The 27,114-nt window shown below is 52.0% G+C and overlaps 2 long non-coding RNA genes and 1 pseudogene across 2 annotated transcripts; 1 reads left to right on the forward strand and 2 right to left on the reverse strand.

Annotated features, from left to right (window-relative positions):
- Nucleotides 1-9,603: 9,603 nt before the first annotated feature.
- On the reverse strand, nucleotides 9,604-12,207 carry LOC133245018 (uncharacterized). Its single transcript, XR_009735592.1, has 3 exons — nucleotides 12,123-12,207; nucleotides 11,859-11,966; nucleotides 9,604-9,822 (listed from the first exon to the last, which is right to left on the reverse strand). It is a non-coding gene; the product is annotated as an uncharacterized LOC133245018 (long non-coding RNA).
- A 1,438-nt stretch (nucleotides 12,208-13,645) lies between these two features.
- LOC133245017 (uncharacterized) lies at nucleotides 13,646-15,650 on the forward strand. Its single transcript, XR_009735591.1, has 2 exons — nucleotides 13,646-13,728; nucleotides 15,151-15,650. It is a non-coding gene; the product is annotated as an uncharacterized LOC133245017 (long non-coding RNA).
- A 6,507-nt stretch (nucleotides 15,651-22,157) lies between these two features.
- On the reverse strand, nucleotides 22,158-25,562 carry LOC133245240 (WW domain-binding protein 11-like; annotated as a pseudogene).
- Nucleotides 25,563-27,114: the final 1,552 nt, after the last annotated feature.

Below are 27,114 nucleotides of genomic sequence, written 5' to 3' on the forward strand. Positions count from 1 at the left end.
CTTTGGCATTGCCTTTCTTTTGGGTTGGAATGAAAACTGACCTTTTCCAGTCCTGTGGCCGCTGCTGAGTTTTCCAAATGTGCTGGCATATTGAATGCAGCACTTTCACAGCATCATCTTTCAGGATTTGGAATAGCTCAACTGGAATTCCATCACCTCCACTAGCTTTGTTTGTAGTGATGCTTTCTAAGGCCCACTTGACTTCACATTCCAGGATGTCTGGCTCTAGGTGAGTGATCACACCATCGTGATTATCTTGGTCGTGAAGATCTTTTTTGTACAGTTCTTCTGTGTATTCTTGCCACCTCTTCTTAATATCTTCTGCTTCTGTTAGGTCCATACCATTTCTGTCCTTTATTGAGCCCATCTTTGCATGAAATGTTCCCTTGGTATCTCTGATTTTCTTGAAGAGATCTCTAGTCTTTACCATTCTGTTGCTTTCCTCTATTTCTTTGCATTGATTGCTGAAGAAGGCTTTCTTATCTCTTCTTGCTATTCTTTGAAACTCTGCATTCAGATGTTTATATCTTTCCTTTTCTCCTTTGCTTTTCACTTCTCTTCTTTTCACAGCTATTTGTAAGGCCTCCCCAGACAGCCATTTTTGCTTTTTTGCATTTCTTTTCCATGGGGATGGTCTTGATCCCTGTCTCCTGGACAATGTCATGAACCTCATTCCATAGTTCATCAGGCACTCTATCTATCAGATCTAGGCCCTTAAATCTATTTCTCACTTCCACTGTATAATCATAAGGGATTTGATTTAGGTCATACCTGAATGGTCTAGTGGTTTTCCCTACTTTCTTCAATTTAAGTCTGAATTTGGCAATAAGGAGTTCATGATCTGAGCCACAGTCAGCTCCTGGTCTTGTTTTTGCTGACTGTATAGAGCTTCTCCATCTTTGGCTGCAAAGAATATAATCAATCTGATTTTGGTGTTGACCATCTAGTGATGTCCACGTGTAGAGTCTTCTCTTGTGTTGTTTGAAGAGGGTGTTTGCTATGACCAGTGCATTCTCTTGGCAAAACTCTATTAGCCTTTGCCCTGCTTCATTCTGTATTCCAAGGCCAAATTTGCCTGTTACTCCAGGTGTTTCTTGACTTCCTACTTTTGCATTCCAGTCCCCTATAATGAAAGGACATCTTTTATGGGTGTTAGTTCTAAAAGGTCTTGTAGGTCTTCATAGAACTGTTCAACTTCAGCTTCTTCAGCATTACTGGTTGGGGCATAGACTTGGATTACTGTGATACTGAATGGTTTGCCTTGGAAACGAACAGAGATCATTCTGTCATTTTTGAGATTGCATCCAAGTACTGCATTTCAGACTCTTTTGTTGACCATCATGGCTATTCCATTTCTTCTAAGGGATTCCTGCCCGCAGTAGTAGATATAATGGTCATTTGAGGAGCAACCCCATGTCTAAGGAGTGGTGGCTGTGCAGGCGCAGGAGGGCCAAGAGGAGCTACTCCACGTTCAAGGTCAGGAGGGGCAGCAGTAAGGAGATACCCCTCATCCAAGGTAAGGAGCAGCAGCTGTGCTTTGCTGGAGCAGCCATGAAAAGATACCCCAAGGTAAGAGAAACCCAAGTAAGATGGTAGGTGTTGCGAGAAGGCATCAGAGGGCAGACACACTGAAACCATAATCACAGAAAAGTAGTCAATCTAATCACATGGACCACAGCCTTGTGTAACTCAGTGAAACTAAGCCATGCCATGTGGGGCCACCCAAGATGGGCAGGTCATGGTGGAAAGGTCTGACAGAATGTGGTCCACTGGAGAAGGGAATGGCAAACCACTTCAGTATTCTTGCCTTGAGAACCCCATGAACAGTATGAAAAGGCAAAATGATAGGATACTGAAGAGGAACTCCCCAGGTCAGTAGGTGCCCAACATGCTAGTGGAGATCAGTGGAGAAATAACTCCAGAAAGAATGAAGGGATGGAGCCAAAGCAAAAGCAATACCCAGCTGTGGATGTGACTGGTGATAGAAGCAAGGTCTGATGCTGTAAAGAGCAATATTGCATAGGAACGTGAAATGTCAGGTCCATGAATCAAGGCAAATTGGAAGTGGTCGAACAGGAGATGGCAAGAGTGAAGAATCAGTGAACTAAAATGGACCAGAATGGGTGAATTTAACTCAGATGACCGTTATATCTACTACCGTGCCCTCAGCTCAGGGGCTTTTCTGGGGGATTGAAAGCCAGCATGTTCCTGTTACTCCAGGAAAATGTTTTTTGCAGCAAATGTGTGCGTGTGGGGACAGCCGTGTGAGGTGCCCAGGACCCACCGTGACACAGGCGGGGAAACACCAGGGCAGCAGAGAGGTCAAGGTCAAGGTCAAGGAGCAGGAAGCGGGTGGGGTCTGCCCAGGCCTGGCAGAGGTGGAGGGTGCAGCCCCCTGACCTCGGGGACTGGGGGCCAAGTGGGCACCTCCTCCCGGAAGGTGGGCCTCTGACAGCTGCTCTGAGAGGACAGGCCTCAGCACTTGGGGTCCACACGGCCCCTCACCGACCGTCACCTGCTGTCCTGGGTGCCAGGTGGCGGAGTAGCCACAGGCCACTCTCTGGGGTGGAAATTCTGGTGATGACTGGTGTGTTGACCGCGGTGGCCACACTGACTCTTCTGGTCCGGCCCCCCCACCACTGATCAGACTGTGGCATCCAGACAGGGGCCAGGGGCAGCGTGGACCCTCCTGCTTGAGGCTGTGAGCTTCTAGGGCTTGCTAAAAATCGTTTGACTTTAAAATAATTAGAGTTACAGAAATTGTTTGCAAAATAGTACAAGTAATTCCAATAAACCCTTCACCCAAATTCCCCAAATATTATCATTTTATTGCATTTGAGTCATCATTCTTGTGCACCTGGCACTTTCAGGTGGGTAGGAATCCAGGTAAGGGGATGGGTAGGTGGGTGGGCAGATGGGTGGCTGACTGGGTGGGTGGGTAGGTGGGCAGATGGGTGGGTGGCAGGTAGAGGGAAGAGGGTGGTTGGATGGGCAGAGGGTGTGCATGTCTAATTCTTTCTCGGAGACTTCTTGATGTGCTTATTGTATCCAACATGTCTAAATTACTAGAGCTACAACTTCTAGAGTCATATTAAAGCATCCAAATTATGAATATTTAATAATAATCACCGTTAATTGGTTTAGTTTATGATTGTTTGGCACTTAAAAGCATCAGTTCCTTTCCTTCCACATTTAAGGTCGGCATCTGCGTCTGGACCACAGAGCTGTTTGTCTCTGCTACTCGGAGTGCTGCGGGGTGGTCTGCAGTCACAGATGGGCTGTGCCTCAAGGGTTAGGGTTCCTGACAGCACCCTGATTCTGATGAGTAATGCTTTATAAGGATGAGGCCTAAATTCTAACAGCTGAGTAATCCCTGACTCGATAGAAGAGATACCACAAAGGACAACAGCAGCAGAGTCATTTGCTGTCACTTCAACCCCCAGACTCCCACCGGCTCAGCCTGTTTTGTTGGGGGTGGTGGGGAGGGAGGCAGACCGTAAGCCCACTCAGAGAAGGGTGGCCATGGTGAGGGGCTCCCCAGGGCACAGGGAGAAATGCCGAGGGAGGGGAGGAAATGTCCTCGTGTTTGGGGGCTGCAGAAGACACGAGAAAGGGTGGTCCGAGGTGATCAGAGGGCGGGGGGCCCAGCCTTGCAGGGATAATTCCAAGAAGCTCCCTGGGAGGGAAGGCTGGGCTGGGTGATGCTAGGTCTCGTCGCTCTGGTTTTGAACTTGGTGGCATGTTCTGTTTGGTGCAGTCAGGAGCCACCCAGTATCTCCAAAGGTGTCTGAGACGGTGGGGGGCTGATTGCCCACGACCAGGTGGTGCAGAGAGCTGGAGCAGCAGTGGCTCCATTGGTCACTCCTCACTGAGGAACAGGTTAGGAGTGGCCCTGAGCATCTGTGCAGTGGCCCTCCCAGCAGAGCCCATGGCGCTGGGCAGAGGAGGGGCATGACCCTGAGGTGGGGAAGCTTGGGCACCTGGGAAGGACGCGTGCAGGTGGGGTGTGGCTCTGGGGCCTGGGGCCGCCCACCCTAATAGCAAGGACCAGAATGCAGAGGGCGAGGGTTGGGCGCACTGGGGAGGCCCTCCTGGGGGGGTGGCCCATTGAGTGCCCAGGCCTCCAGCGCTGGGATGAACAGCACCTGCAGATCCCTTGAGCCTGGCAGAGCCCCCTCCCCAGGGCTCACCCTCCTGTTCCCAGGCTCGCAGCCTGGCTCTGTGCTCTGGAGCAGACACCTTCTCTGTGATGAGTTCACCTTCGGGCACACTTCTTGGCAGCAAGGTCTTTCCAGCTTCAGGTCAGGGAGGAAGGGTTCCTTTTCCAGACAGGCCCCCCAGCCCCGACTTCTGGTCCTCCAGCCTCCACTTAGATTGGTCCAGCTAGAACATAGTCAGGATTTGGCAAAATCAGACACACACCAACAAAATAATTCTCTCTTGGGGCAAAACAGAAGGCACAGGACAACCTGGTGGAAAATGAGTCGTAAAACTTAAAAAACATTTAAAATGTGTCTCAGCCACAACGGAAGAGAACTGAAGCTCCACACAGATTCCAGGACACAGGAGGGGATGAGACACGACCCTCAGACTCATCGGGTCCGAGGCAGATCGGCTGTCAGAGCTCACTTCTCTGGGGTTTCGAGCCGACGGTGCAGCCGCCCACGTCAAACACAGACTCAGTCTGGAGACCATCCCCATTTCTGTGGCCAGTGGAGCCCCAGGCAAGTCAGATCTGTGCCACAGATGTGCAGACCAAACGATGTTTCTTTACAGGTTGACGTGTAGCCTTTTAAAAGTTTGAATGTTTACTTTTTTCAGTCCTGTTTCTGCTTCTCTATCTTAATTCTGAATATCCTTCCTTTCCCTTCCTCCTCCCCCACTCCCGCCTTAGGTCCATGGGGGTGTATCTCCTCTCCGACTGCACCACAGGAGCCGACCCCTGAGCTGGTCATGTGTTGGATGAAGTGCTGTGGCTTCATCACGCCCAACCGCGGCAGGCAGGGGACATCACTGGTGTTGACGATACAGCCGGGGACCTGGGTTGAGCTATGAGTCCACAGCCGGATGCCTCTGTTGACACAGGGCCCCTTAGAAACAACACCAGACGAATGCTGGGCCTTTCTCTTCATGCCTGTTTCAGCTCTCAGGTGACAAGGCGCATGCACTTTCCAGAGAAATGTTGGGAAGATGTGGGGAAGAATTAAAAGGGGAGAAAACACCAGATGTATTGCAAACAGAATGCATTTTTCAGCAAACACCTGTCCGACCCACTAGGAACTGCCAGTTAGATCTCTCTCACCAGATGCCTGTCTTCACTTCGCCACCCACTTCTCCAGCCTTTTATTCCCCGTTCATCCTAGGTCGATGCCTACTCACAGCGTTTCTCCTTCTGGAGCAGAGTTTACACACAGTGAATGTGGGAGCACTCATGGAGCTTTGACACGTGCTACTCCGAACAGTGTGGGACGGCCCCTGCAGAGACAAAGTTTCCGGGGTCTCTCCAGGTCCCCTGCCATTTCCCTGACGCAGTCGTGGGTCCTACATGTCTCCACCACGGGCTGGCCTGCCTGTAGCCTCACAGGACAGTACACGTGCCAGGCTCACCTGTCGAGACTCACCTGTGCGGTGGGGACAGGAGGGACCTCTGCGAACCCTCCCTGTTCTCCACCCCTCCTGCCTGCGGGCTCCTCTGCAGCGGGACGTCTGGCTGCTGAGCGTCTGCTTTGGCCCTTCTCTTCCTGAAAACGTCTGTTTCCATTGCCCTGGGGGTCCAGGCTGTAGGGGTGGCACCTGCTTAGTTTTATGGAGCTGCTGGGCACCGCCCCCCCCCCCAGCCTGTCTTCGCTGTTCGGAGTGCTCAGCACCCTCTCCCCACCGGCGCCGTCAGCTGTGTAAATTCTGCCATTCTTCCCGTTGTGTGGCATTTACACTCGACTCCCTGTGGCTGGTCTGCTGAGAGTTTTCTCATGGCTTATTTCCCAGCGCTTGGCTTGCTGTTTGTTCAGGTGTTTTCACCGTTGTTTTATTGAGTGGTTTGTACTGAAGTTTTGATGTTATTTATTCTAGGTGTCCGGAGAAGGCAATGGCACCCCACTCCAGTACTCTTGCCTGGAGAATCCCAGGGATGGGGGAGCCTGGTGGGCTGCGGTCTATGGGGTCGCACAGAGTCAGACACGACTGAAGTGACTTAGCAGCAGCAGCAGCAGCAGCAGCAGCATTCTAGGTGTCAGTCCTTTGCCAAATATGTTTTTGAGAATTATATACATCTGCAGTCAGAGCAGTGATTTGATGAACAAAGATTTTAATTTTGATAAAGTCTAATCGTCAAAACTATGATTTTTCCAGTAGTCATGTATGGATGTGAGAGTTGGACCATAAAGAAAGCTGAGCGCCGAAGAATTGATGCTTTTGAACTGTGGTGTTGGAGAAGACTCTTGAGAGCCCCTTGAACAGCAAGGAGATCAAACCAGTCCATCCTAAAGAAAATCAGTCCTGAATATTCATTGGAAGGACTGATGCTGAAGCTGAAGCTGCAATACTTTGGCCACCTGATGCGAAGAACTGACTCATAGGAAAAGACCCTGATGCTGGGGAAAATTGAAGGCAGGAGGAGAAGGGGATGACAGAGGATGAGATGGCTGGATGGCATCACCAAATCAATGGATGTGAGTTTAACTAAGCTCTGGGAGTTGGCGATGGACAGGGAAGCCTGGCGTGCTGCAGTCCATGGGGTTGCAAAGAGTCAAACATGACTGACTGAACTGAACTGAATCAATAGAAGTAATATGAGTGTGTTCCTAACGCACACGTTTACATGGTTCACGTGTGCTTCCGTGATTACTGTATGTGTCACATGAAATGTGGTGACTGTGCCCCCACTGTGTAAGCCCACCACACACTCTGCTCTTTCGGTACAGATGTTGCAGGCAGGACATTGACACGAACTCTAAGCTGCTGTAGCTTTTTCTCTGAGCATCACATGCAGTTGATACTTTTCTGCAAAACCAGGGGCTGCATCTCAATGTCCTGAACCCACACTGTGCAGCCTTTTGCTTTGTCACCACAATAAGATTGACCAGAGGGGAAGAATGCTGTGATGCAGGGTCTTCAGCAGCCTGGAAATTCCTGGAGGTGGTGCTGTCTGGGCACCAATTGTCTGGTGTGGCTCCTGGTCCCACCATGGGGGAATCAGTTAGACTGACAGGTCCCTGACCTCCAAACAGCCAAGTGTCTCTTTCAAGTGTTCTGGGCACCCCTGTAACAGCGTCTGGGCTGCTCACAGTCCATAGAATGTGAGAGTGGTCGGCTATACCTGCCTGATTCCTGGTGGTAGGCAGTGTAATGATGACTGTTGAATGGTTTTCAGTTTATGTTGACGAACAGCCTCAGCCAACCCACTGAAAGAGTAGTGTTGTCTGCATTTGGGAGCCCCCACTTTAATGCAATCAGGTTTCCCTCCCCCTTTCAGCTTCCAAGCAAAGCAGTGGTCCAGCTGTTAAAAGTCTGACACTTTACTTGGAGTTTTGATTAGAAATTTCAGGGTATGGAATTGTTAAATGGCACCAGGTTTCTGTAGGAATGATGGCTTCACATATGAGTCATATAAAATCTTCATAGTTTTACTGGAGAGCTGTACTGAAGCCTAGTAAGGGGGTTTTGAGGGTTTGTCCAAGACTGAGGAACAAAGAATAATCTTCAGATCTCTGCCCACCCTGGTAAATAGGCATGAAAGTCCCACAGTCGTGTCCGACTCTTTGTGTTTCCATGGACTGCAGCCTGTTCCGCTCCATGGAATTCTCCAGGCAAGAGTACTGCGGTGGGTTGCTTTTGCTTCTCCAGGGGATCTTCCCAACCCAGGGATCGAACCCAGGTGTCCCACATTACAGGCGGATTCTTTACCAGCTGAGCCACCAGGGAAGCCCAAATAGGCATGAGAGTGACCAAAACCGAAAATATCATCTCCAGTGGTATTTCTCCTAAAAGCACTGAAGTGGACCAATCAGCATTGCTAGATGGGAAGACGGTAAGTGAAGGTCAAGGACACTGGCATCAAGAAGGACCTGGGAGAGGTGCGCGTGCAGGGCTGGTTCGTTACGGGGCTGCACGTGCATCACACCCGGCGGCGCCAGCCAGGCAGATGTGTCCCGGCCTCTGCCTCTCGCGTCAGGACACTCCCTTCCTGACTGAGCCCGTGGGTGTTGGCGCTGCTGTGACCTATGTGAAATCGATGCTCCATTTCCAAGCGTGGGTTAAAAAGTGGTCACTGTGGGTTGGTGGTGTAGTTTTCCAAATTAAGCGGCTGACCGACCGGAGGGTCACAGAGGAGGTGTCCATCAGTGGAGAGAAGGCCCGCTTTGTCCGCGGTGAGATGAAAAGTGGCCTCGGAACAGTCTTCCCCACAGACTCTGCAGACGCCGGGCTTGGGGGCACCTGAGGGGCCTCCTCACCTCAACCCAGGGCCCCCGCCACCCTCCTTCCTGTGGCTGCCTCCCCGGACCCCCCTGCCCCGCGCCTGCCGGCCCCCACCCTGCCTTCCTCTAATCCAGCCGCCCTCGCCCGTCCTTCCCGGCTGGACCCTCCCACCTGCCGAGACCCCAGGGCCAGGCCTTCACCCTGCACAGCTCTGGGCCTGGGGATGTCATGGCTGCCTGGTCCCCCACCCGGGCGGCCCCCTCCCTCACCCGCATCCCCTGCGGGGCGCCAGATGGCCCTGACCCATCACTGTCTTGCCGTCTCCCTCGGGGGCAGCTCATCCGCTCCTGTGTCTCCCACTGAGGACCCCACGTTACCCCTAGGTGCTCAGCCCCTGCTCACACCCCTGCTGACTGTGACTCTGAAATCTGGGGACGGCTGCCCTATGACCCTGCCACCCCCAGCTCCTTGGTGTCACCAACCCTCATGCTGAAATGGATGAGCCAGTGGGAGGTGTTTCTCAATCACAGACACGCAGCCTGACGGTGTGTAACGAGACCCCACACAAGTTCTGATGATAGCTGAGGGTGAAATGTATGTTCCGGTGCCACTTTTTGGTATTTTAACCGTTTCTTCTCCCTTTCATGTGAGAGGTTTGCCTCTTCTGTTTCACTCACCTGCTGGTTGACTTTTTCTCAGGTTCTCTCCACATTCATCTCTGAGGGAGTGTGCTTTGCTTCCTGTCCTGAAAAGTCCCTCTGGCTTTATTCTTTACCTCACTGAAGGTCAGGGCTTGCCATCCTGGTTGGAGCAGGCCTGTGGCCCTGTGGTCGCTCTGCCTGGGGTTTTCTGTCAATCAGGGCCTGTTTGGGCTGCTGAGACGATCCTGGCTTGTTTCCACTCATCCGTCAGGTGCTGCCGCCTGTTGACTGGGGTTTAAGAGTGATGTCGCTCACACGTGGAGCTGCCCCATCATGGGGTGCAGCCCACTCTGTCCCTGGGGCCCCCTTCCCGTTAGAATGTGTGGAGTTGGTTCAACTGTCCTCGCAGAGAGTCCGACATGACTTAGCAACTGAACAAGAACAGCAGCAAGAGGAAGGGAGCCCAGCTTTCAGCTGGTGAGCTTCTAGCTCCACTTTGGAAAAAGAAAGACAAGATGGAGACAAGCATAGCCATCACCCTGAGGAGTATGAAGGCAGCAATGGAGATTTTTAATGACAGAGAAGTTGGTGTCCACACTGGAGGTACCACAAGGCTGGCATTCGGAGGGAAGCTGCTGGAGACCATCACCATCTTTGCAATTCAGCGACCCCACAGGCAGGTCAGACGAGTGGCCTCTGCTTGCAGCTCACTCCTGATGTCCGGGGTTAAGTCTGGGGTTACAGTTGCATTTGCCCACTCAGGCGGCTGTAACAGAGTATTATGGATGTAGTGCGAACAACAGACATTTATTGTCTCCCGTCCTGGAGGCTGGAATCCAAGACCCAGGTGTGGGCAGGACTTGTCCCCCTGAGGCCTCTCCCCTTGGCCTGTGGATGGCCGTCTCCTGCCTGTGTCCTTGCTTGGCCACCCTGTGTGTGTGGGTCTCTATATCCTGATCCCCTCTTCCCACAAGGACACTGGGTCTATTGGATCAGGACCCACCCGAATGGCCTCATTTAACTCAATCACCTGTTCAAAGACCTTGCCTCCAAAGGCAGGCCTGCTCAGAGGTGCCGGGGGCAGGGCTTCCACACACACGTCTGAGGGGCAGACTCTGAGCATCACACCAGCCAGAGGCATGCGGCCCTTTGTGTGAAAGTGGTAGACTGGCACCCCCACGGTTCTGGGGCTGAGCTCCCTCCACGGTTCTGGGGCTGAGCTCCCCCCACGGTTCTGGGGCTGAGCTCCCCCCACGGTTCTGGGGCTGAGCTTCCCCCACGGTTCTGGGGCTGAGCTTCCCCCACGGTTCTGGGGCTGAGCTCCCTCCACGGTTCTGGGGCTGAGCTCCCTCCACGGTTCTGGGGCTGAGCTCCCTCCACGGTTCTGGGGCTGAGCTCCCCCCACGGTTCTGGGGCTGAGCTCCCCCCGCGGTTCTGGGGCTGAGCTCCCCCCGCGGTTCTGGGGCTGAGCTTCCCCCACGGTTCTGGGGCTGAGCTCCCCCCACGGTTCTGGGGCTGAGCTCCCTCCACGGTTCTGGGGCTGAGCTCCCCCCACGGTTCTGGGGCTGAGCTCCCCCCACGGTTCTGGGGCTGAGCTCCCCCCACGGTTCTGGGGCTGAGCTCCCCCCACGGTTCTGGGGCTGAGCTTCCCCCACGGTTCTGGGGCTGAGCTTCCCCCACGGTTCTGGGGCTGAGCTTCCTCCACGGTTCTGGGGCTGAGCTTCCCCCACGGTTCTGGGGCTGAGCTTCCCCCACGGTTCTGGGGCTGAGCTCCCCCACGGTTCTGGGGCTGAGCTTCCCCCACGGTTCTGGGGCTGAGCTTCCCCCACGGTTCTGGGGCTGAGCTTCCCCCACGGTTCTGGGGCTGAGCTTCCCCCACGGTTCTGGGGCTGAGCTTCCCCCACGGTTCTGGGGCTGAGCTTCCCCCACGGTTCTGGGGCTGAGCTCCCTCCACGGTTCTGGGGCTGAGCTCCCTCCACGGTTCTGGGGCTGAGCTTCCCCCACGGTTCTGGGGCTGAGCTTCCCCCACGGTTCTGGGGCTGAGCTTCCCCCACGGTTCTGGGGCTGAGCTTCCCCCACGGTTCTGGGGCTGAGCTCCCTCCACGGTTCTGGGGCTGAGCTTCCCCCACGGTTCTGGGGCTGAGCTTCCTCCACGGTTCTGGGGCTGAGCTCCCGGGCAGAACATGACCTGTCTGAGGACTGGAACACTTGCACCTACAGCTCCTGGGGAAAGGACATGCATTTGGAACATGAGTTGGGACCTGGCTTAGTGTGTAGGTAGTGCCCACAGGCCGAGCAGACCCTCTCCTAACTGGCCGTGTCCTGGCGTCCTGTGCTAAGCCAGGGCTCCCAGAATGAAGCCTCTCCCAAGTTCCTGTTAGGGCATGTCTGTCAAGGGGAGGGTTTGTGATCCATATGGTGATGGCTGGAGCTGGAGGCATGGTGCAGACTTTCAGGGACTGAGCACAGACGTGGGCGGGATGAGATGACACGCTCAGACACGTCTATGCACGGGTCAGTACACGAGTGTCCCTTCAGGCATCGATGCCTCGATCCGAGTATCTTGGAGGTCGTTGGTGTTTATTTACTGGACACGCTCCACCATTGCTTCGGACATGCCAGCCGCAGCTGTGAGTGTTTGGGATCACCTGAATTTCTCAAACAGCAAAGAACCTTTGCGGTTCACGCTACTTCTGTGTTATTCCCACGTCTGCCCCCTTTGCCCTGGGATCACTAGATCTTCCCTGTTTACACCTCGGCCTCCCTCGTCCAGGGGGTGCGTCTGCCCAGGTGAGCTGTTACCTCTGATCAGCCTGAGAGGCAGTGCGGTTCTGAGATTCCAGCCTGGACAAGAGCAGTGGCAGGGCGCGGATGTGGCCTTGGATCTGTCATCCCAGGGACAGACGTTGACTGTGGAACGGTGAAAGTGCCTGAGTTTGACCCCGACTCTGACCCTGACCCCAAGCCTAACCCTTCCGATCTCATCTACCCCATAGACACACAGGCTCCTCTTTAGTGGGGAAGACTTTTACTTTGAAAAATACTCTGACAGTAGGTAAGGGTTACCTTCCGGAAGGTTCAGTTACTCAAGAAATATCTGCCTCCAGGCCGTGTGTGAAGCATGTCAGGGGCGCATCAGGTGAGCCGGTGAAGCAGGCTTGGGGATTGCCGGGCCTTGTAACGTTCCTTCACTGGTGCAGGTGCGCGCCCAGCATGGATGGGGACAGAGAGAACTTTCCTGTAGAGGATTCAGTTGGCGGGGGCAACTCACCGTGTTACGGGGCGGGTGGAGGGTGTTCAGGAGGGTGGGACGCGGCCGGGGAAGGGGTGCGAGCGGTCACAGGACCGTCGGTCGGGCGCCCTCTCCCCTGACCTCCGAGTCTCTGCAACAGATAGGGCTGAGCTCACCCGCCCCCTCCCGCCGGCAGGAGGAATGCGCCCACAAAACTTCCGCTTTGTGGAACTCTGTTTCTGGGGTCCGTCTGCCTCTGAGTGCAGCTTCAAGGTCTGTAAGGGCTCTGTGCCCGACTCCGCTTCCCTCCTACGAGCCCTTGGCCCTGTCTGCGGTAGCTGCCTCTCCTCGGGTCGCCGCGCTGGCCCCGCCTCTGCGCTGCCCCCGGCCCCGCCCGGCGTCTTCGGGGTGGGTAGGGAGACCAGGGGCGTTTCTCCCCCTCCCTCGGGGTCTCGGCTTGAGTCTGGGCTCTCTCGCCGGCTCTGCGCCTGGCCTCCCAGCGCAGGGGTGGGCCGGCTCCCCGCGCCGGTTCTGGGGGCCTCGCTGGCTGGTTCCCGCCCCTCAGGCCTCTCAGCTTCAGGGATGTGAAATGAACGCCCTTTGTGGTGAGAAAGGAAGCAGAGGAGAAGAGGAAAGGCTCACCCTGTGACCAGGAAAGCTGCAATCACAGGAGAGGGGCGGGACCTCCCGGGAGGGCGGTGGGCAGGGGCGGGGTGCGGCCAGGACCCCCTCCCCGCCACCCAAGCACCTGGCGTCTCAGGCCCCGTGACCCTGCTGTAATGTCTGCTGGTCCCACTGAGACCCCACAGGCTGCAGCCGTGGGCCCCGGGCCAGGCCGGGGGAGCACCGCGGTCAGGACCCTGCGTCTTGCTGATAAGGAGGCCGCTGGGTCCCTCGGAGGGGCAGGCTGGGCGCTGTCATTCTCCTAGGCTCGTGCTTCTCCTCTCGGCACTTCCCTCTGTTACCTGTTTATGAATCTTGTGTCCCCCCCCCCCCCCCTTCCCCGCGCGCCAAGCCAAGCCCAGGCAGCATCTCAGGGAGGGGGTGAGGCCACCGGTTACCACAGTCACAGTACCCGCATCTCAGCTCAGCGGCCATGGTGACTAGCAACAAGATGACGTCATGACCTCTGACCCCTCAGCAGGAGGCTCTGCGTTGGAGGGACTTGGAGAGTTGCTGACGTCCGTGCGCGGTGGTCAGGCTAACTGCCCTGGAAGTGAGCCCGGGGCCCTGAAGGAAGGGGGAGCGGGGATCCCTGGCACCCCTGAGCTGTAGACCCTGTCCTTGCCCACTTCCCGGTCATGCCCCCACACCCCCCCAGATAAGGGGCTGGACCTGGGCCTGTTCTTACTTCCCCCGCTCATGAGGCTCATCAGGGGCTCATCTCAGCCCCCAAGAGCCAAGGTCAGCAGATGGGGGACACAGTGCTGCCTTTTACTGGTGAGTACATGTCAAATGATCGATGATGATTAAGTGCTTACAACAAATGCCCGGAGGATGGAGCGGCTGTCTGTGGGGCGTGTCCTCCGGCTTCAGGGGAGGAAGGCCCATCCCCGTCTCCCCTTCTTCTGGCGGGTCCCGCGTCTGTTTATGAGCTTTGCACCTCCTCCAGGCGCTGGCGTTTGTCACCTCCATGCAACACGATACTGCACGCTAATCCGCACCTAGTGTGCTAATTTGTGCAGTTTTTAAAAAGAATTGTCTGCTCATGTCCTCTGCCCGTTTTCCACTGAGGATTTGTGTTTGCTTCACACTTGCGCACGTGATAATAAACACCTGCTTCAGGGCAGCCCACGACACTGCATTTGATGGTGAAACTCTTTAAACTTTAAATTTCAAGTTGATGGTGACAGGAGCACACGTGCTGCCCTGCTGATCTTGTCACTCAAGGAGAACAGGGTTTCTGGGGGCAATTGCCAAGTGAATACTGAGTGTCTTCGCGCATTTGAACTACCCCTGCATCCAAAAAGATTTGAGCCGGTTTTTGATAAAATGCTCCTATAAATAACTACACGAAAATAGAAATGCATACTGAAAATTACTAGAGAGGGTGAGAAGATGCTGACATCAAAACCATGCCAGAAGCAGGTTCCTGCAGCTGACGTTCAGTTTAGTTCTAAAGTTTTTATTTATCAAGGCAAAGACACATCATCTTCAAATGCAAGTGCATTCATTTCTAAATTTGTTGCACCAACTAAGCTTCAGCCTAATTCTCCTAAAGACTGGGAAAGTAATCTTAATCCTTCTAGAAAGTATCAGAACCACCATGCTCTCTGGTGTTTAACTTTTTCCAGGCAACACAGCTCGCTGTGCCCTCTGGCAGCCCTCTGGCTTCATCTGACCTGAGCAGGCACACTGGTTCTTCAAGGGTGATTTTGTTTCTATTTATTTGTGGTTATATTATGTTGGCTTGAAGCACTGAGCAGAACTCCTGGGACAATTAAGCCACATTCATTAAGAAAGATTTAGCTGAGTCAACAATATTCTTATTTGGGCTCCAAAAGAATGCAGACTACAGCACTATGTAGAAAAGGCTGAAATCAGGATCTTCTAACAGGAATACTTGCACGAATGGTTGGCAATTTTTTTTTTACTAAGAATGAGAATGCGTGGCCTGTGTTGCTGCATATTGTATGTTAATTATCACCCCCCCCTTTTTTTTTTAACTAAAAATGCCTGATTGTTAATGAAAGTAAAGAGACAAGACCCTTGGGTGTTATTAATGGCTCTGAAGAACCCATAATCTGTTGGTGTGCTTACATTTTAAAGATCAAAATTTATAATGAAAGCAGATAAGAAAAGAGGAATATTCTTGTTTATCCAATTAAAGCAATTTCTCTTTTTTGTGTTTAACTATCACAGGGGTCAAACCCTATGGTTTTTCCCAGTAGTCATGTACAGATGTGACACTTGGCCCCTAAAGAAGGTTGAACACTGAAAATTGATGCTTTTGAACTGTGGTGTTGGAGAAGACTCTTGTACAGCAAGGAGATCAAACCAGTCAATCCTAAAGGAAATCAGTCCTGAATATACATTGGAAGGACTGATGCTAAAGCTCCAATACTTTGGCCACCTGATGGGAAGAGCTGACTCATTGGAAAAAACCCTGATGCTGTGAAAGACTGAAGGCAGGAGAAGGGGACCATAGAGGAGGAGATGGTTGGATGGCATCACTGACTTAATGGACATGAACTTGAGCAAACTCTGGAAGATGGTGAAGGACAGGGAAGCCTAACATGCTGCAGTTCATGGGGCTGCAGAGTCAGACATGACTCAGCAACTGAACAAGGGTCAGTAAACTATGAATCCTGGCCTGAACGAGTCCCTCGGTGTTTGTGTAAATCAAGTTTTATTGGCACTCAGCCATGCTTGTTGGTCGTATCACCTGTGCTACTATGAGCTTGAAGGGAAGACCTAGGCTGCTGTGACCGAGACCAAATGGACCTGGAGAAGAAGGAGTTTATGTCTGGCCCTTTGCAAGAAACCGCACTGCCACAGCTTCATCATGTACCTTTCACGGCTAATCTAGGATTTTCCAGCACTTACCCTGGTCTAGCGCTGGAAATACCAAGCTGAGGGAAAGGCCCTCACGGGCTCCCTCAGGCCCTGAGAGAGACACGGTCAGATCCCTCCTAGCCCCTCACGGGCTCCCTCAGGCCCTGAGAGACACGGTCAGGCCCCTCCTACATGGGGCTGAGCGCAGCGATGGTGAGCATGAGGAGCCGAGGGGCCTGGATGGCACAGAGGGCTGGCGGGCTAGGGGGGGCTGGGGACACCTCTGCTTAGTTGCAGGATGAGCAGGTGTTCTCCAGAAGACGATACTCGCTGGAGCAGGATGCCCTAGTGTCTGCAGCTCTGGGGACAGGAGAGACCCTGGGGCACTCGAGGAGTGGAAGAGCGGAGCTGGAGCCTGGAGACAGCCTGAACACAGGGCAGGACAGAGCTGGTAAAGGCTGGGGCTCAGTCCCACAGAGCCCGCTGATCATGGGGAAGACATTATTCAGACCAAAAGGAAGTCATGGAAGGTTTTTAGGTGCAGGCCTGATGTGATAAAGCATCACTTTGAAGCCTTACTCCTAGCTGCAGTGAGAAGAGTGAATGGCAGTTCATGAGAGCTGATGCGGGTGGGTCATTTTCTACTGCAGTAGTCCAGGCAGGAGGACATCATACCCTGGACTATCAGCAGGCATGGAGCTGCAGAGAGAGGATGACTCTTTCTACTCACGCCTCCCTCCATCCTTTCATCATCCACATACCCATCTACGAATCCATGAACCCACCCACCAACCACCCTCTGTCTACCCATCCACCCATCCAGCTGTTCATACTTTCACCACCACCCACCCACCATACTTCCATCTACCCACCCACCATCCATCTACACTCATCCATCCATCCACCCTCCACCCACCCACCCATCTATCCCCTAGTGCCAACCAGGTCTTCCCACATGAGCTGCCCACATCCACCCCACATGGCCCTGGCACAGGGCCATGCACGTCGGTGGTGGGCGAAGGGGCTGAGGAGGTGGCAGAGACCCAGAGGCTGGTGCTGGCCCATCACGGCCTGGGTGGTGTCTGGGGTCAGACTGGAGTGGCCGGAGCCTACCCCTCTGAGGTCAGCCTCTGTGCAGTCCCTGTGGGCACGTGTACTGCAGAAATACAGACCCAGGGCTGACCCCGTTGTCAGAGGCAGCAGGAAATAGGGTGTATCAGAACCAATAGGCTCTACTGTCTATTATCTATCAATTATCTATTATCTGTCTAGAGACTGATTTATGTTAAGGAAATAGCCCACACAACTGTAGGGCTGGCAAGTAAGAAATCTGCAGGGAAGACCAGCAGCTGGAGACCGGGAACAAGCTGATGCTGTAGTTGGAGTCTGAGGCTGTGATTGGGCACAGACCCCTCTTCCTTGGGGAAGCTCAGTGTTTCCTCATAAGGCCTTCAGCTGACTCGACGAGGCCACCACGTTATGGAGGATGACCTGCTCTACTCAAAGTCTGCAGACTTAATTTTCAATTCTATCTAAAAACATCTTCATGGTGACATCTAGGTGGTGTTTGACGCCAAATAGTACTGTGGAGCTATGGTCTGAATGTTCATGTCCACCCAAATTCATATGTTGGACTCCTAATCCCCAGAGTAATAGTGTCAGGAGGTGAGGACTTGGGGAGGTGATGGGTCATGAGGGTGGGGCCCAGTGAATGGGGTTAGTGCCCTTAGAAAAGAGACCCCAGGGAGGTTACTGGGAGAGGTCAGCATCTGCAACTGTGAGGCCAGCCTTCGCAGGAACCCAACCAGGTCAGCACTTTAATCTCAGACATCCAGCCTCCAGATTGTGAGAATTAACTGCTGTTTATAAATATCTAGCGTATATAACTTCCCATAGAAAGACACACAGCCTAGCCAAGGTGACATAAAATGAACCATCAGGTATGGGCTTAATTGCCACCTGATTTTTACATTTTCCCAACTGATCAAGAGTTTTCTTTGGGCTAGATTTGTTCTTCAGCCTGAGGTTGGTGCCTTGGCGGGGACACATCAGTGAAGTGTGAGTGTGAGTGACAGGCGGGGGTGGGCGGTCCAGCCCTGCAGCCACGGTTCTTCATGGTGATGCTCTCTTCCAGGGCTGACCTCTGAGCTCTTGGCCACCACCTATGGCCAGCACAGGGCGAGGGGAGGGGACAGCCCGAGCACAGGCCCACCTGCCTGCATGGGGTGGAAGGGGGCCTGGAGGTGTGTAGCTGGGCCACACTGTCCTGTTCAGAACATCTCACCCCAGTGGTGCCTCTGCAGCCCATGTGGAACAGTGCAGATCCCAGAAGTTATAGACGTATTTTGTAGCAGTGACATTTAGAAAGTAGGAGGCATTTAGCTTGTGCTCACAAAGAGAAGATGCTTTATTGTTGATGATTATCTGTTCTCCTTTTTTTTGCCAAGAAATAAAATAGGAAATTATTAAAACCTTTCCAGTTTTTTATTTTATCTGAGGATTCATCTGTGAAGAAATACTGAATAAATTGTCTTTGCAACCAAAGGAAAGACTTCTTATCTCCTTGCATTTGGAGTAATTACCCTGTGTCTTGCATTATGGTATTAGGAAATGGACCAGAAAGTATGCTGATTGAATATCATTTTAAAAACAAGCTCATAGGATGTGTTTGGCACCCAGCTCTGCTCACTGAAGCAGTTCGGCAGAAGGGACAGGACCTCCTGAAGGGTGGGGAGTCGTGGCTGGCGCCTGGGACGGCCACATGCAGACAGGGGTTCTGGAGGGAAGGTTTCCTGAGGCTCTGGTTCCACTGCCATGGACAAGGCTGGGAGCCTGGGAGCTCAGAGTAGATCCTCGCGGCCCTGGCTCTTAAGCCAAGAGGCACAGAAGCACAGAGACAGAGAGAATGAGACCGAGACAGGGAGAGGGACTCCTGGAGGCTCTGTAACCAGGAGAGTGATCCCACTTGTGGGGCTCCACCCACACGACCTCACCACCTCCCCAAGGCCCCACCTCCTGACAGCATGGCACTGGGGATTCCGGACAACCCTGTCCAGCACAGCTCAGCTGCGTGTCCGGTGACTCCTGCTGCCCTTGGCCAAGGCATGGTTAGAGCCCAGGTGGAGAGGGAGCCAAGGCAGAGGAAGGCACAGCCCTGTCCCCAAGCTCACGCACGTCTGCCTGTGTCTCCAGGGAAGCGAGGACCATGTCTCATCTCAGTTTGCTCAGTTTGGAATCTGAGATCACGTAATTAAAAGCAGAAAAGCAGATGGTATACACGGAGATGTCAAGGGCTTCCCCCGCGGCTCAGATGGTAAAGAATCTGGCTGCAATGCAGGAGACCCAGGTTCAATCCCTGGGTCAGGAAGATCCCCTGGAGAAGGGAATGGCAACCCACTCCAGTATTCTTGCCTGAGTTCCATGGACAGAGGAATCCGTGAGGATACAGTCCGTGGGGCCGCAAGAGTCGAATAAAACTGAACCACTACCCCACCAGACCAAGATTTCACCTTTATTACACAGGTGAGGGTGAGGGTCTCTCAAAGGAAAAAATATATGCAAAGATATATCTGACTTAAATGAAACTATCTTTTGTTTTCAGGGTAAAAAATGTGAGGTGTCAAAACATGCCTGAATTCACATCTGTAAGATCTCTTTTGAGACCTCAGTTTTTCTTGATTATTAAAGCTGTCACTTTAAACAAAGAACTGAACAAGAGATAAAAATTGAAATTTTGCCCACAGGGAAGTAAAAGTACTCTGAAAAGGATTAAGGGAATCTTCTCTTCACACTTTGCTCTATTAGGGGCCAGGCGCAGGCGTCTGCTTCTGTGTGCGGGGTGGCCCTGCCTGCGGTCCGGCTCTGCCTAGCGCAGCGGTGTGGCCCGGGCAGCCCAGGCTGGAGAACGGGGCTGCGGGGGCTGCAGGGGCTGTGGGGGCTGTGGGGGCAGGCCGGTAGGTCGGCCTCACCACTGGGACAGAGACCCTGACTCCCGGAGACAGGACAAGAATCGAGTCACTTGAGAGGCGACCAGCTTGGGAGCGGAGGCCCAGGACTCAAAGCAGGGGAGGCAGGCAGCTCCCCCTCATGAGGGGCTCCGGGTAGCGGCCCCGAGGGGGGTCACCGGGGCTCCTGCCCGGCCTCACACCCTGCGTTCAACCCCGAGGAAGCTGGGGGGCTGCCTTCCCTGCGTGTGCATGGCCGCCACCCTCTCCCGGCCCCGCCCCCACGGCCGGGCTGTCCCCCTGGGGACGAGGCGGGGGTCCACTGCGCATGGCCGCCTCCTCCCGGGACAGGCCTTCACCTGGTAGGGACCAGCCGGCTGGCTTCTCCAAAGCCCCCAGGTGGGCTGGGACTGCTCCCACCCGGGACAGGGGGGTGGGGAAGGGAGGACCCCGGCTGGACCATGCAGCCACCTTGTCACTTCAGTTCTGTCAAGACTCTCCCAGACTCGGAGGCTGTGGCCTGGCCTGGGATCTCCGTTGTGCTCCTGGACTCACCTGGAGCCTGACCACGGATGCTGGGTCCCCCCAGGCTGGGCCCACAGGTGGGCGCTCTGGGTGAGACCCGCTGGTGTGGAAGGGATGGGGAGGAGCAGAGTGCAGAGTGGCCTGGGTCCTTACTTGCTGGGGGCTCATGCTAGTGTGTAAAGGCACACTGGTCACTTCCTAGGCCTGTGGAGAATCGTAGGGAAAATCCCGCACCTTGGCAGCTGGTGCTTCTCTAACTGAGTCTGCAAAGGGACCTCACAAGGCCCATCGGGCGGAATTCCTTTCTGCTTCTCCAGCAACTACTCCACGTGGCCAGGCTGCCCCACTCCCAGGTCTACTCCTGACTCAGGCAGCGCAGAAGCCAGTCTCTCCTCTCACAAAGGCAACCGTCTGACCCACTGGCTCCATTCCTCAGCCTCCAAAAGCCTGCAAGCTTTTCGTCCCTGGCATGCGAGGGCGTTTCTGTCTCCTTCTCAAGGATACCTGTCCCACATCCTTGCCCACCTTCCCTCTATGCTTCTACCATGGCTGATTCACATTCTGTCTCTAATTGCACTTTCCAGTTGTTCGGTCGCTGAGTCATGTTCAACTCTTTGCCACCCCGTGGACTGCAGCACACCAGACTTCCCTGTCCTTCACTGATCCTGGAGTTTGCTCAAACTCATGTTCACTGAGTGGGTGATGCCATCCAACCATCTCCTCCTCTGTCGTCCCCTTCTCCTCCTGCCCTCAATCTTTCCCAGCATCAGGGTCTTTCCCAATGAGTCAGCTCTTTGCATCAGGGGGCAAAAGTACTGAAGTTTCAGCTTCAACATCAGTCCTTCCAATGAATATTCAGGGTTGATTTCTTTAGAATTGACTGGTTGGATCTCCTTGCTGTCCAAGGGACTCTCAAGAGTCTTTTCCAGGACTAAAGAATCGAAAACATCGATTCTTCAGTGCTAAGCCTTATTTATGGTCTAGCTTTCACATCCATACATGACTACTGGAAAAACCATAGCTTTGACTATATGGACTTTAGTCAGCAAAGTGATGTCTCTGCTTTTTAATATGCTATCTAGGTTGGTCATAGCTTTTCTTCTAAGGAGCAAGGGTCTTTTAATTTCATGGCTGCAGTCACCATCTGCAGTGATTTTGGAGCCCAAGAAAATAAAGTCTGTCACTGTTTTCATCGTTTCCCCACCTATTTGCCATGAAGTGATGGGACCAGATGCCATGATCTTAGTTTTCTGAATGTTGAGTTTCAAGCCAACTTTTTCACTCTCCTCTTTCACTTTAATCAAGAGGCTCTTCAGCTCCTCTTCAATTTCTGCCATTATTGTGGTGGTCATCTGCATATCTAAGATTATTGATATTTCTACCAGAAATCTTGATTTCAGCTTGTGCTTCATCTAGTCCGGCATTTCGCATGATGCACTCTGCGTATAAGTTAAATAAACAAGGTGACAATATACAGCCTTGATGTACTCTTTTCCAATTTGGAACCAGTTTGATGTTCCATGTCTGGTTCTAACTGTTGCTTCTTTTTTTTTTTTTGGTGTAGAACATTTATTTATTTATTCCATGGAACACTCGAAGTTTAGATCAGTGGGAATTTTAATCAAAGAATTGTACATTTTCTTCCTAAATATATCGCTTTGTATTAGGAAATGACATTGTGATCCATTTCACTACAATATTACAAAATATTTACAAGAAAATATTAAAAATAACTCAAACATGAAAGGCAAGATGGGGGTGAAATAAACTGGCTTTTCCAGAAATCTCTACTCCAGTGCCCACAGCACACAATAAAAGAGCCAAAACAAATAACAAAGTTCCCCTTGATCACAAGTTTCCAAGGAACTAGAGTAGGGGAAGAAATCTCATGAAAACAGTGGTATGAAAGGGGATGGGTGTTATTAGCAGCACTGCTTCAATAACCAATTTATTTTGCATGAAATATCCTCTCCTTTATATGTAGTAAATTCTGAACAAGGCTAAACTTTAAGATATTCCTTGAAATAAAATTAAAAATGCCCTGACAGTGAAAGCAACTCTTCCACCTAAGCTGAGTAAGAGCCTCTTTCTCCATGAACCACTGATGTGAACAGAAGCCTGATCTAGCATTCAAAGCTGTCACAGCAGCCCTTCCGTCTCTTTCATGAAAGCCTCAAAGACGTCGTCCTTAGTCTGCACCGACACGGGAACAGATGGGCCAGATTTGGGTGCTGTTTTGGCAAGAGGCACAGCAGAATCATCCTCCGACTTTCTCTGAGGAGCAGCAGCAATCCCTTTATTCTCCTGACGCACCCGTAGTGCGGTTGGCATGAATCGTGTGATCTCTGCCTTGGGGTGAGTGATCTGTGGCTTGGCACTGATGGCTGCTGTGGCTTTCTTCTTGATGGTGGCTGCGCTTGTGTCATCTGCCTTGGGTAACTGGATCAAGTCGAGCGGAGCACTTAGAACCCCCGGGTTGGGTAAGGGAGCTGGTGGGAAGAGCTCTGGTGGGGCAAGTCCAAGAGGAGGCACCAGAGGTGGGCGCATCATGCCAGGACGGGGTGGAGGGATACCTGGAGGTGCAGTGGGAGGTAGCTGTTGTGGGGGTCCCCGAGGAGGAGGGCCAGGAGGCAGACCTGGGGGCGGACTTGCAGGTAAAAGGCGGGGCAGAGGCCCTCGGAGTCCTGGCATTCCAGGCGGTCTCAGGAACGGAGGAGCTCCTGGAGGTGGTCCAGGTGGCTGTAAAGGTGGAGCAGGTGGCAGTCCAAGCGGAGGTGGTCCTGGCATGGGGGGTGCTTGTATCTGAGATGGAGGAACAGACTATGGAGGGGCTTGCTGCTGGGAAGCTGCAGACGTGCCGTGAGAGAGAGATTCCTCCTTATGCTGTTTCTGTGATTGCTTTTCTGCTTTGGAATCATCTGAATCTTCATCATCATCCTCTGAAAATTCCTCAACTTCTCGTCCCTCCTCAGGGATTTCCTGACCTGCCATTAGAAGCATCATGGCTTGGAGAGGAGTCAGCTCCTTCATGTTCTTCTTCTTCCTAGATTTTCCAGGCATATCTGCAAATCGTACACTCAGACCTGATTTTTTCTTCATTGTTGTCTCTCTCAGTGTCATCACGGTGCACAAGTTCATCCCCTTCACTTTCTCCATCTGATGTGTCACTGTTGCTGTCATCAGTACTGTCGTCATGCTCATCTGGCCCATGTCTTCAGGATAGCCACCATCTTCACTGGTGCAGGAAACATCATCGTCATGACCCCGCTGAGCACGTTCAGGACTATATAACCTGTCTTCATCTCGCCTACGAGTCGGAAGATCTAGGGCAAAGCCCACTTTGCGGCCATACATTTATAAGACTTGAGGAGGAGGTGGGCCTGGGGGAGGACCTGAAGGTTTCCTGCCAGGGGGCAAACGTGGAACACCATGTCCAAGAAGAGGAAGTATAGAAACTGCCTGAGTTGGAGGTCCATAGGTTGAGGTCTTCTTAAGGATGGAGGGTGGCTGGGCCCCAGGAAGTGGAATGTCCTGGATCAAGATGTTGGAAGGAGCATGCGGCATATCTGGCAGAGGAATACTCTCCACTTCCACATGCTGGGCATTCTTGACAGCATCAAAATATTGGCTAAGCTGAGCCCTCTTCTGTTCATATTCTACTTCTAGCTTTCTCAATTCTTTGTAAAAATCTGGATTCTCTTTCTGATAGAGTCATAGAATACATTCAAATGTTTCATGTAGCTTTTTACGCTTGTCTTTCAGCACTTTCTCATTTAACTGTGGCTGCTGCACTGGGTTAAACTCCATTTCATCCAATTTTTCCATGTCCTGGATGCCGAGGTCCAGCCCCGGCTGATCCAGGGTATTCGAAGGGGAGACGGCGTCGGTGACTATTTATTTATTTATTCATCAAAGATATAAAGAATAATAGAATGAGGATAGCTCAGTAGGAAAATTCAGTGGAGAAAAGAAGCTGAGTAGCTTGGTTTACACGGAAAATCAATATAACCCGTGACACCAGGTTAGCTCTGACCATGGAGGCTGCAGGTGCCCTCTCGAATAGCGGAAGGTGCCCCACCTTAGACACATTCTCGAGTGGGTCTTAGAAGCCCAGGCAAATAAATGGTCGCAGAGGATATCCGCGCTCCAGATGGAGACTCAGCTGGAAATTGAGGAGAAGAATGACATGGGGAGACCAAGCGTTGGTGAGCAAGGCCCGTAGCTTTATTTTTAACAGGGGCTTTTATACCCTAAGTTACACATAGAGGATAATAGGGGATGCAAAGTCAGCAGTCTTTGATCCTTATCAAAAACCAGGGTTTCTTTCCTGCAAATTTATCGTATACAAATGGTTTAGGTGATTTACATCACCTTCTGGCCAGAAGACCTACTAACATTTTATGACTCTTGACAAGGACTTATTAACAAAGACTTATTTTCTCTAAGAGTAATTATTTTAAGGTTTGGCGCCATCTTCCGAAGATAAAATTGCATTCCTATAGGGCGGATGTGTAATGGGTTTACAACAAAGGAAAGAATTTATTACCTTAAGGGTCTAAAGTTACTAACACCAAGGCCACTACTTATTTTTTCTACATACCAACTATTAATTAATACATATTCAAGGATACAATTCAGGGGATGTGAAAACTTGGCAGCAAGCATTGGCTTATCAATGAAATCTTTTACTAGTTTTATTCTGACAGTTTCTAACTCTCTGAGAGGCTCTAAGCTATTTGAATATCTTAAGCTTCCCATGCCTCTAGAGCCTGGGAGACTATAAACAATCGTATGCATAGCTGTAGGAGTCCAGGTAAACTTGTCAGGCGAGTTAGAGAGCCATCTGAGGGGTTTGGATTTAAACACTCCTACTTGCCCAGGAACTTTATGAATTGTAGCTGTAAGTTAACTCTTTGACAGAGAGAGCGAGATGGTGGTGGGGGACAGCCCCCAGTAAAGTCAGAGGTGAGAGCACAAAGCAATAAAGTAGGCAGACTCTGGTTTTTTGGGGGTAGATGCTCGAGAATATCCAGGGGGACTCCTGAGGCTCGATCCCGCCTTTATGTATGCCGAGCCTCCTTCCTCATGACCTTTGTCACGAGTGGAGTGTCTCTCGCCGGCTCCCGGCACCCGGATAATTGGTTTGGGATCCTTCATCTTTAAAACTGCAGCTCGTGCCATCATGCGCTGTTTTTTGTTCTTCTTTAATTCTCTTTTCCGAGCTTCTTTTCTGGCTTGGTCTGTAGGGTTCATAAATTTTCCACTTTTGGTGGATGATGTGGATCTCCGCCCCAAGTTGACAAGTTGTTTGATTTACTTGCTTGTTTAAAAAATAAAGCCTAAAACACTCACGCTTCTGCTGGGCTCCTGCTGGGCTCCTGGGGCTGGGAGAAGTGGGGAGGGGATGATTCTCGGCCCGTTTGACTTCGTAGGGGCCTTCACCTCTGCTTTTCGGTCAACCACCCAACTACCTCCATCTTGAAAGCTCCTAACTGTTGCTTCTTGACCTGCATACAGGTTTCTCAGAAGGCAGGTAAGGTGGTCTGGTATTCCCATGTCTTTAAGAATTTTCCACAGTTTGTTATGATCCACACAGTCAAAGGCTTTAGTGTAGTCAATAAAGCAGATATTTTTCTGGAATTCCCTTGCTGGGAATGGTCCAACGGATGTTGGGAATTTGATCTCTGGTTCCTCTGCCTTTTCTAAATCCAGCTTGTACATCTGAAACCTTTTGGTTCACATACTGTTGAAGCCTAGCTTGGAGGATTTTGAGCATTACTTTGCTAGCATGTGAAATGAGTACAGTTGTGTGGTAGTTTGAACATTCTTTGGCATTGCCCTTCTTTGGGATTGGAATGAAAACTGACCTTTTCCAGTCCTGTGGCCACTGCTGAGTTTTCTAAATTTGTGGCATGTTGAGTGCAGCACTTTTGGGGCATCATCCTTTAGGATTTGAAGTAGCTCAGCTGGAATTCCATCACCTCCACTAGCTTTGTTTGTAGTGATGCTTCCTAAGGCCCACTTGACTTCACACTCCCAGACGTCTGGCTCTAGGTGAGGGACCACACCATCGTGTTTGTTTGGGTCATTAAGACCTTTTTTGTATAGTTCATCTGTGTATTTTTGCCACCTTTTCTTAATAATTTCTGCTTCTGTTAGATTCATATCATTTCTGTCCTTTTTTGGGCCCATCTTTGCATGAAATGTTCCCTTGGTATCTCTAATTTTCTTGAAGAGATCTCTAGTCTTTCCCATTCGATTGTTTTCCTCTATTTCTTTGCATTGCTCACTTAAGAAGGCTTTCTCTCTCCTTGCTATTCTTTGAAACTCTGCATATAGATGGGTGTATCTTTCCTTTCCTCTTTGCCTTTCACTCCTCTATCTCAGCTATTACTCAGCACTTCTCAGTAAATGTGGGCCTTTGCACAGGACACTTCTTCCCACCCATGTCTCCAGCCACCGTCATGGCTGGCATTCTGGCTGACAGCCAGGCCAGGAGCACATCAGTCCATGCCCCTCAGCCCCTGGTTCCGGGTAGAACCTGAGCAGCTCTGGTCCCCAAGCCCCTGCCTCCGTGGGGGATAATGTTCTATATGATGGTCTACACTGCAGGTCCTTGCCTCACTGTGTAGGGCCGTGCCTAAGGTCCTGTTCATAGTCTGGCTCCATGGCCAGCCTGTGTCCACCTTCACAGCTTCATGGATGCTCTCTGGTGTACACACCCACTCACCCACCTGCCACCCACCTTGCTCCTAGCTAAACTCAGGAGGTTTGTGTTTTCTCTGACAATGTCCACTTGAAATATGTATTTGACTTTTAAGGCCTTCAAAGTGATCTTCAAAAGATCACAGACACACATGGG

The sequence above is a fragment of the Bos javanicus genome, chromosome 3, assembly GCF_032452875.1.
Source record: "Bos javanicus breed banteng chromosome 3, ARS-OSU_banteng_1.0, whole genome shotgun sequence".
NCBI lineage: Eukaryota > Metazoa > Chordata > Mammalia > Artiodactyla > Bovidae > Bos > Bos javanicus.